At 39.4% G+C, this 11410-nt stretch overlaps 2 pseudogenes; both read left to right on the plus strand.

Annotated features, from left to right (window-relative positions):
• The first annotated feature begins 1066 nt into the window (after nucleotides 1-1066).
• LOC113746063 (olfactory receptor 51G2-like) lies at nucleotides 1067-1879 on the plus strand (annotated as a pseudogene).
• A 617-nt stretch (nucleotides 1880-2496) lies between these two features.
• LOC113746064 (olfactory receptor 10A6-like) lies at nucleotides 2497-3503 on the plus strand (annotated as a pseudogene).
• Nucleotides 3504-11410: the final 7907 nt, after the last annotated feature.

Below are 11410 nucleotides of genomic sequence, written 5' to 3' on the forward strand. Positions count from 1 at the left end.
AAAATATTCTTCACTTCTTGTGTTTTCAGATTGGATGTTCTAGAATTTCTCAATTTAGCAGGAGTCCTTAATTAACAGTCCACCGGCTTGCGGATGTCTTGGGAATTGACCTTTAGGAATACAATGTGAGGCAGAGTTTGGCTTGTCCCTGATGACCTGACGTCTTTCATCATGCTTTTCTTTGGAGTCTTTTTGTGTCATGATTTAGTAAACCCGTCTCTAAAAAAGAGTTTAGCTGCAGCGTAATGCGTAAAGGGCCGTCAGTCTGTGGAAGACAACGTACAGAAATGTTTTTGTACTGAACAAAGCTAACCTGAGATGAGCACCCATGTACTGTCGGCATCGGACTGTCGTGACTTTTTAAACCCTTTTTTGTTTTGATGTCTGAAATGTTTGCCTTTAGCCTTTGGGTTCTAATATAATAAACCTTAAACCTGATTCATGGCCTTGGTGTCCAATTATGTTGCAGTAAGCCTTTTTGGCTCATGATCTTTTAGACCCTCAAAATGCAGACAGACAGACAGACAGACAGACAGACAGACAGACAGTGTTGTCGCAGTTTATTAGTAGTTCTTTAAGTCCTTTTCAAGAGTTCAAGCTCTTAACAATCTCATGATCAGCCCATACAATCAATCCTTACACTAAAATGAAGTCACAGTAAACATTGAGAAAGCTTCAAATGAAGCTTCAGGCACATCTGAAAGCAGTGAGTGAAATGACTGTTCGACTGTGGTCAGGCCGCTTTTGTTTTTGTTGGCGACGCTGACGTAGCACTAACGATAATGACGTGGGACTCTCCTGTTGTGGTATTAAAACAGCATTTGTTGCTATGGTCAACAGTCAGAGGTGAGGACAGGAGCTGGTGGGTGACAATCTTTACACTTGTTTTGAATGAAACATTTATGCTATGTTTTTAAGATTTGTTTGTCGTCAATCAGAGAAAGATGCTGAATTCAACTTTGTCTTATTTTATCTTGGAGCTTTTTTGAATGTTGGAAACTTAAGATATTTCTATTTCATGATAACTTTGTTTATTACCTTGTTATAATATTTCCAACACGTCTCTCTTGTGGTTATCTGCATGAAAGAAGTTTACATGAACCTATGTACATCTTTCTGTGCAGCCTGTTTATGAATGAACTGTATGGTAGACCGGGTTGTTTCCATTCCTTCTGTTCAGATTCTCTCTGACATTCACACTGTTCTGCTTCATTTTGTTTCCTGCAGATTTTCTGTTTGTACACTTATGCACATGTGGAGTTTTGTAATTTAGCCGTCATGTCTTATGACAGATATCTTGCCATCTGTTGTCCTTACAATATAACACACGCATGACATCTAACAAGGCCGCTTACTTTATTTCTGTGGTATGGTTGTATTCTTTTGTTAAATTCATGATAACTTTATCTTTAAACATCCGTCTGACACTTTGTGGAAACATCATAAACAGTTTGTATTGTCATAACTATCTTGTTGTGAAGTTGGCATGCTCTGACACCAAAGTGAACAACATTTATGGACTTTTTGGGATTTTCTCACTGTTTTAGTTCCTCTGCTTCCAATCCTTTTTTCTTACATGACAATTCTTAAGTCTGTTTCTCTGGTTCCAGACAATGAGACAGAAAGCTGTCAGTACCTGCAACCTCAACTCGTGTCTCTTCTGAATTTTTCTTTTGGATGTTTGTCTGAAATACTTCAGAGTAGATTTGATATGACCGGTGTACCCGGTGGACTGCGAATCACTTCATGTCTGTATTTTCTCATCATACAACCGCTTTTGAATCCGATCATGTACGGACTGCAAATGTCCAAAATAAGAAATACGTATAAACAAATGTTCTGTTGTAAAGTGTTGAGTGCTCGAAGACATCCTGTCTAAAATTGTCTGATGATTCATTATATTTTCCCTTTTGTGGTCCGTGCATTTACAAATACCAGGACTGGTTTAACTGAACTGACTTGACTGTTTTTGTGACGATGACTCGAACCTGTACATCAACAACAACCTTAACGACCCACAGAGGACACCTGGTCAGGTAGTTCTTCTCTAGATGGAAGCTTCTTGGATGAGCAGAAAAACAAACACAGCTGACTACAACTACCTTCAACGGATACTATGACCTGAATGACTCCGTATCTTTGTGCTACATAACTCTGTACACCAACAATATTGGGTGATTGGGTCTTTGTCGGGAAACACTTTGGAGGAAAACACCCTTATTTGGCCAATAAGACGATAACCTCTGTGTTACCTCAATGTTGTGCGTCCACTTCATATTGGCGTTATTGTAAAGCTGTGAAAGGTTCAGGCAGAACAACACACAGAGTTCCACATTGTTGGTGTCCACAGACACACCACTATGGGCCATGACACTGGGGAGGATTGGCCTTCTGGGACGGTTCGAAGAGGTTTAAGGTGGCTGATGTTGCTGCAGCAGTCTGTAGCTCAGCAGGTGACCCAAGTATGAACATATTTCATTTACATATTTAAGAAAGATGCTGAATTCAACTTTGTCTTATTTTATTCTTGGAGCTTTTTTGAATGTTGGAAACTTAAGATATTTCTATTTCATGATAACTGCTTTGGTTTACCTCGTTATTATCATTGTCAACGCGTCTCTCATTGTGGTTATCTGCATGAACAGAAGTTTACATGAACCTATGTACATCTTTCTGTGCAGCCTGTTTATGAATGAACTGTATGGTAGCACAGGGTTGTTTCCATTCCTTCTGATTCAGATTCTCTCTGACATTCACACTGTTTCTGCTTCATTTTGTTTCCTGCAGATTTTCTGTGTTTATACTTATGGAAGTATAGAGTTCTGTAATTTAGCCGTCTGTCTTATGACAATATCTTGCATCTGTTGTCCTCTACAATATAACACACTTATGACATTTAACAAGGCCTTTATCTTTATTTCTGTGGTATGGTTGTATTCTTTTGTTAAATTCATGATAACTTTATCTTTAAACATCCGTCTGAACACTTTGTGGAAACAATCATAAACAGTTTGTATTGTCAACACTACTCTGTTGTGAATTGGCATGCTCTGACACCAAAGTGAACAACATTTTATGGCTTTTTGGGACTTTTCTCACTGTTTTAGTTTCCCTGCTTCCAATCCTTTTTTCTTACATGACAATTTCTTAAGTCTTTTTCTCTGGTTCCAGACAATGAGACCAGAAAGCTGTCAGTACCGCACACCTCAACTCGTGTCTTCTTCTGAATTTTTCTTTTGGATGTTTGTCTGAACTATCAGAGTAGATTTGATATGACCGTTAACCCGGTGGACTGCGATCACTTCATGTCTGTATTTTCTCCAATCATACAACCGCTTTGAATCCGATCATGTACGGACTGCAATGTCCAAAATAAAATATATTTAAAGAAATGTTCTGTTGTAAAGTGTTGGTGGTCAAAAGATTCAGTCCAGTCAATGATCATGTGCTGAAGAAAAACTGAATGGTGTCTTTGTGTCATTGTTTGTGCAGTGTTGAACTGAAATGAGATTCATTAGTAATGAAACTGTTGATATGCGGTTTACTGATAGGACTAACTTTATCGTATCCACTTGAATACATGTTACAGCGGAGCTGTTCATCTTTATAATAAAAAACTTAAATGTATTCATGCCCATGATGTAAATGTAAAAGGATTAATTCTCTATTTAATAATAATTTTCATTGTCTTCATATGATTAAATGTATGATATAAGTTCTTTATGTGTTAAACTAATAACTTAAAGAAGTTTGTTTTTCCTTGTGTGTTTCGTCCGTATTTCTTAAGAAACCTCAGAAAGATAGAAACTGCCAAAATAAAAAAAATAGTGACTCGTTAATAAGATATATGCCATTAATGGAGCAAAATCTTCTTAAAATAAATGTAGGCAGTTCATTCATTATTTATAAAACTTGATATAAATTAAAGTTTTACTTTGCTTCGTTTAAATTTACTGAGGTGTTTCTTCTCAGATTTAATGACCTTCCTCATATTTTTGACATGGCTTGCCCACGTAATGCTGCTCACGCTGCCTTCAGAAGGAAGACAGATGTTTGAATGCTTGTCCTTCCATCCAGGACACGGATGGGACTTAAGACCGGATTCCTTTGCTTGATGGTCCTCACTGCTGCACACATGGCATAGTTTGGGCAATGGTGTTCTGGTGCCAGATGCACTCATGAACCCCCCTATAGTCAAAGCGATGATAATAATAAGAACTAGAAAATTTTCTAATAAATTTTTGAGTGTGCCTGACTCTGGCCCGTCGTCCCCATGCATATTACTGACACTGCTCAGCAAATTCAGTACTAGAAAAAGAAATTTTGAGATGACGGAGTGGGCTGTTGCTGGGGTCTGTATCCAAAAAGACACACCTCAAACAGTCATTTTTAACATGTTTATTTAGACACAGAGAGCAGCTAGCGCTTACCTGCTAGCATTTAACATTAGCATGTTAGCATTACCATGTTAGCATTGCATGTTCACATTCAGCCTGTTCACTTAGCATGTAGCATTAGCATGTAGCTAGCATGTTAACACTGATGCGCTAGCAGTTAACATTAGCAGTTAGCATGTTAGCATTAGTATGTTAGCATTAGCATGTTAACACTGATGCGCTAGCAGTTAGCATTAGCAGTTAGCATGTTAGCATTAGTTTGTTAGCATTAGCATGTTAACGTGAGCATGTTAACATTGATGCGCTAGCAGTTAACATTAGCATGTTAACATTAGCATGTTAGCATAAGCATGTTAGCATTAGCATGTTAGTAATTAAATTGTGTTTATTCGAGTTGCTCTAATGTTAATTAGCATTAGCATGTTAGCATTACCATGATAACGCTGATGCGCTAGCAGTTAACATTAGCATGTTAACAGTGATGCGCTCGCAGTTAGCATTAACATCTTTAACATTAGCATGTTAACACTGATGCGCTAGCTGTTAACCTTTAGGATGTTAGACATAACATGTTAGCATGCGCATTTTAACACTGTGCGCTAGCAGAGTTACATTAGCATGTTTAGCATTAGCATGTTAACCAGTGATGCGCTAGCAGTTAACATTAGGATGTTAGCATTAGCATGTTAACAGTGATGCCGCTAGCAGTTACATTAACATGTTAGCATTAGCATGTTAACTTGATCGCTAGCAGTTAAATTAGCATGTTAACATTAGCATGTTAACACTGATGCGCTAGCAATTAACATTAGCAGTTAGCATGTTGCATTAGTATGTAGGCATTAGATGTTAACATTGCATGTTAACACTGATGTGCTAGCAGTGGCATTAGCAGTTAGCATGTTAACATGAGTATGTTAGCATTAGCATGTTAACATGAGCATGTTAACACTGGTGTGCTAGCAGTACACATTAGCATGTTAACATTAGGCATGTTTAGCATTAGCATGTTATACATTAGCATGTTAACATTAGCATGTTGAATTAACATGTGTTAATTCCAGTTGCTAATGTTAATTAGCATTAGATGTTATCATTAGCATGATAACGCTGATGCGCTAGCAGTTAACATTAGCATGTTAGCATTAGCATGTTAACAGTGAGCGCTAGCAGTTACCATAGCATGTTACCATTAGCATTTTAACACTTGATGCGCTAGACTGTTAGCATTAGCACGTTAGCATTAGCAGTTAGCATGCATGTTAACAATGATGCGCTAGACGTAAGCATAGCATGTTAACATAGCATGTTAACATTAGCATGTTTCCCATTAGCATTATACCGCTGATGCGCTAGCAGTTACATTACATGTTAGCATTAACATGTTAGCATTAGCATGTTAAACGCTGTGCTGCGCTAGCAGTTGCTGTCTCTGTCTGCCATTTAACACCGGACAGGTTTCAATTAAGTGCCAAGAACTACTAAAATGGCTGCCGTCATCTTCTGGTCTGCTGGGCCCCTCCCCCTCTCCTCCTTCACGCAGGCTGATGGTTTGCTACGCAACCAGGACCAACTGTTAATCAGGGAGGAGTTATGCACCTGTTTAGAATGTCAGTTAGAGGCCTGAGAGAAAATTGCTGAGAATTCCCTCTCGAAACAGGAAGGATTTCGACCAAAACCGTATTTCCCAATCATTAACCGGCTTAAACCTGAGGCCACGATGAGACCTTCCTGATGTTTTACATATCATTTGTGTCGATAAATGAGAAATGTTGCCCGTAGGAGCAAGAGAGAGAAATGTTCCTTTCTGCCTTCCTCCAGAAAATTTCCTGCTTTTTTAACCATGGGAGTATATGAGGCTTGGTGGGGAGTAGTCGATCAATGAGCGTTTGTTCAGGAGCCAAAACCTATATGTCTGGGACATTTTGGCAGGCGCCTGTGAGTGATACAACAAATTTGCTACGGTTTCTATGTAGAAAGAACTCGTGTCTGTGTGAGCTCATTGAGGCCACGGTTAGTTAGTCGAATACGTTTTCTTTTTCACTATTTTTCTCCCTGCCCTCACTCTAGCTGATGATGTCACCCACTCTAGCACAAACATCCACCAAACATACACACCCATTATAAACCCCAGGAAATTTGACTAAAAACCTGCTCAACCTTGAGCCTGCTACTTTAAACACGGTAAAGCTTTTGGAACAAGTTAACTACGAGTTTAATAAGTTGAAGCGTTTGTGTACAATTGAAATGTGAATGACGTCTTGAGTAGTAGTTAGAACTGTTGAAATTGTAGAATGTTTTGTAGGAAGTTTTGTAGCCTGATTTGAAGTTTGTATAATGCATTTAATAGGAAACTTTTTGCAGAAAAATTTGAATTAATGTAGACTATTAATAGTAGGAATTGAGAAAAGTAATAGCAGGCAGTGGCATGAAATGAGCTGAATTCTAGTGTATAATTTTTATTTTTGTGGGACAAAATTTGTACGGAGTCGTTACGGGACAAAAAACGTACGGAAGAAGAAAAATAATAATAATAATAATTAATAATAAAGATGTAGGTGTAGGATAACAATCGTGTGGGAGCCCTTTCAGGCCCCCACACCACTAAGCGCGGTGGGATAACATATAGTGTGCGCTTTCAGGCAACCACTCAATAATAATAAGCGCGGTGGATAAACAATTCGTGTGCGCTTTCAGGCACACTCAATAATATCAGCGCGTTGGATAACATTATAGTGTGCGCCTTGCCGCACACTCCAATGAATGAGAACTGCCCCTACATTTATTTTTAAGAACGATTTTTTCCTCATTTACATGTGCCATATATGTCTTATTAACGAGTCACTATTTTTTTTTATTTTGGCAGTTTCTATCTTCTGAATGTTTCTTTAAAAAATACGGACGAAACACACAAAGAAAAACAAACTTCTTTAAGTTATTTAGTTTAACATCATTCAAAACTTATATCATACATTTACTCATATGAAGACAATGAAAATTATTATTAAAATAGAGAATTAATCCTTTTACATTTACATCATTGGCATGAATACATTTAAGTTTTTTTATATAACAGCTCTCTGTAAACATGTATTCAGTGGATACGATAAAGTATAGTCTCTATCAGTAAACCCGACCTTATATCAACATTGTTTCCTTACTAAATTGAATCATCATTTCCGTTCAACACTGCACAAACAATGACAACAAAGGACACCCATTCAGTTTCCTTCAAGCACATGAATCATTGACTGGACTGAATCTTTCTGACCACTCAACACTTTACAACAGAACATTTCTTTAAATATATTTCTTATTTTGGACATTTGCAGTCCGTATGATCGGATTCAAAGCGGTTGTATGATGAGAAATACAGACATAAGTGATTCGCAGTCCACCGGGTACACCGGTCATATCCAAATCTAGTTTGAGTATTTCAGACAAACATCCAAAAGAAAAATTCAGAAGAGACACGAGTTGAGGTGTGCAGGTACTGACAGCTTTCTGTCTCATTTGTCTGGAACCAGAGAAACAGACTTTAAGACTTTCATGTAAGAAAAAAGGATTGGAAGCAGTGGAACTAAAACAGTGACAAAAGTCCCAAAAAGTCCATAAATGTTGTTTCACTTTGGTGTCAGAGCATGCCAACTCACACAAGATAGTTATGCAAACAAACTGTTTTGATGTTTCACACAAGTGTCAGACGGATGTTTTAAAGATAAAGTTATCATGAATTTAAACAAAAAGAATACAACCATACCACAGAAATAAAGATAAAGCCTTGTTAAATGTCTAAGTGTGTTATTTTGTAGAGGACAAACAGATGGCAAGATATTGTTCAAAAGACTGACGGCTAAATTACAGAAACTCTACTACTTCCATAAGTATAAACACAGAAAATCTGCAGGAAACAAAATGAAGCAGAGACAGTGTGAATGTCAGAGAGAATCTGATCAGAAGGAATGGAAACAACCCGTACTACCAACAGTTCATTCATATAACAGGCTGCACAGAAGAGTACATAGGTTCATGTAAACTTTGTTCATGCAGATAACACAATGAGCTGACGTGTTGACAATGATCAATACGAGGTAAACCAAAGCCACTTATCATGAAATAGAAATATCTTATAATGTTCCAACTTCAAAAAGCTCCAAGAATAAAATAAGACAAAGTTGAATTCAGCATCTTTCTTAAATATGTAAATGAAATAGTTATTACTTGGGTCACCTGCTGAGGCTACAGACTGCTGCAGCAACATCGCACCTTAAAACCTCTTCAGAACCGTCCAGCAGAAGGCCAATCCTCCCTCAGTGTCATGGCCCATAGTGGTGTGTCTGTGGACACCAACAATGTGGAACTCTGTGTGTTGTTCTGCCTGAACCTTTCACAGCTTTACAATAACGCCAATATGAAGTGGACGCACAACATTGAGGTAACAAATAAAGTTATTGAGTGTGCGTGCAAGGCGCACCACTATATGTTTATCCACCGCGCTTATTATTATTCTTCCGCCCTTTTTTTGTCTTGCCTTACTCCTCCCAGATAGTGTTTGGTCGCACATACACAAACCGGGTAGGTATCGAAACGACCGGCTCGGCCTGGGGGAATCGATGGCTATGTCTTTTTAAGAGTTTCGGCAAACGGGTTTTGCCAAAAATCCAGAAAAACGAAGCCCAAAAAAGAATGGGGTTTGTATTGCGAGAACCTTCCAGAGCTAGCGTGAGTGATGTCATCGCTAGAGTGGAGAGGGGATGAGAACGTCATGTGAAAAAAAAAAAAACGGATTTCACTACCGTGACTCCAAATTGCCCCCACTACAGGACCACGCGATTTCTACATAGAAATGTTAGCAACAAAATTGTTGTTATCATACATTCGCTGCCAAAGGCTGTCAGACATATAGTTTTTGGCTCCTGACGCGGCTCTGATCGACTACTCCCGCCAACGCCTCATATACTCCCCTGTTAAAAAAAGCAGGAAATTTTCTGGAGGGAAAGGCCAGAAGTAAACATTTCTCTTCTCTTGCTGACCTGTCGTTCACCCCTGACCTAGTCAATTTCTTAAACGACATGTCGTTCACGCCTGACCTCAGGTCAAGTTTAACGGCCATGTCGTTCACGCCTGACCTCCGTCCGTTTAACGACATGTCGGTTCACGCCTGACCTCAGGTCAGTTAACACATGTCGTTCACGCCTGACCTCAGGTCAGTTTAACGACATGTTGTTTCACGCCTGACCTAGGTCCAATTTAAACGACATGTCTGTTCACACCTTGACCTCAGGTCAATCTCTTAACGGACATGTCGTTCCCGCCGGACCTCAGGTCAGTTTAACGGACAGTCGTTCACGCTGGACCTCAGGTCATCTTAACGGACATGTCGTTCACGCCTGACCTCAGGTCAGTCAGTTTAAACGACATGTCGTTCACGCCTGACCTCAGGTTCAGCTAACGACATGTCGTTCACGCTCTTCCGACCTTAGGTCATCTTAATGACTGGACAACAGTTGTCACACGTGCACGTGCATCTGCCCACAGAGGCTGACAGATGTTCAGAGGAGAAACATTGGTGAACAGCCACTTCTGTTTAACGTGTTCTTCTGCCGAGACCAGACTGAGAGAGCGGCTTGAGACCGACCTGTTACCTTTGGCCTTCACGTGTGAATGTTCACTGTTAAACGGACTGCCTTTTCTTTTCCTACATTGTTCCTGTTTCTTGAGTTCTGGCTCGCAAGTCGTCCTTTCTGGTTAGTTGTTCTCGTGTAGGTTCAGGTTTAGCTCCCCTAAAACGACTTTGTTTGAAGTGAAGAGAGGCGCCATCTTTTTACTTTGGTTGTTGTATTTTCAAAAGCAGCAATAAAATACCATGCTGTTGTGCTTATTAACAAGTTTTTTGTTACGGGAATTTAACTAACAACCCTTAAAATTAAGGAGGATCGGATTCAAAGCATCACGTTTAGTTGAATTTATTGTTCTTGTACACGCGGAGCGTTTCACCAGTGCACCCCTAAAGGGGTGGTTACAGAGAAAACGGCTCCCCCGAGGAGCGTTAACAGTTGGTTTTTTATACATTTTCCGTACGATGGCTGTCTCCAAACCCCTGTAAATTGTTAACCAGGTCAATTTGCATACATGCCTTTAAAACAGCTTATCACTAAAGATTAGTCAGGATGTCCCCAATTCTTGATGTATCTCCCGACTATTCTGTTCTCAAATTCCTCTATTCATACGTTAACCTGACTTTACCTTACCCTGCCCAGTCTGAGAAAACACAATCAAGGGAAGTGACCTAAGAAACTATAATGTATAAGTTTAACACATCAAACTAGCTGTGTAACCCTAATTTTTATAACAGTTGGATCCTCCTTGCGTTACTCTCGGACATGCCTAGCCTAGTCGTTAGAATATGGAACTTACACCAAGCCACGGCACATTTCCCAACGCGCTCTGAATCCCACTGGTTCAACTGTGGGCAGTGTTATAACCGACACCTGTCTTTGGTGAGCAGTCTAGAGTAACCGAGATATGACCAGCGTTTCCCTCAGCATCACCTCTGTTTGTTGTGGAGAATTATACTGGAACAGCCTGGTCTCCTCGCTGCCTCAGCACTCATGATGTCTGATGACTTTCCAAAAAACGGACTGAAAGTCTCTTTCCAACATTCTGCCCCAACATGTCCCTTAAGACAGGACTCCTTTGGCTTGATTGGTCTCACGCTTGCACACATGGCATCAAGGGTATGGGGCCACATGGGTGTTCTGGTGCCAGATGCATCTGACCCCCATATAGTCAAAGACGATGTTAATAATAAGAATAAAACTTTATTTATATAGCCCCTTAAATGACTTTAAACAGTGCTTTACAGAGCAGCAGACCCAACAGACGGCCCCACACAGGATATAACAATGTAACAAAATTCAAAAGAATAAAAGAACTATATTAAAAAGAGCAATCAAATAAAAATAGAAGATTAATAGATGACACAGACAAGTCAAGATAAGAGTTCAAGAAGT

This window comes from Larimichthys crocea, chromosome VII (genome assembly GCF_000972845.2).
Source record: "Larimichthys crocea isolate SSNF chromosome VII, L_crocea_2.0, whole genome shotgun sequence".
Classification (NCBI taxonomy): domain Eukaryota; kingdom Metazoa; phylum Chordata; class Actinopteri; family Sciaenidae; genus Larimichthys; species Larimichthys crocea.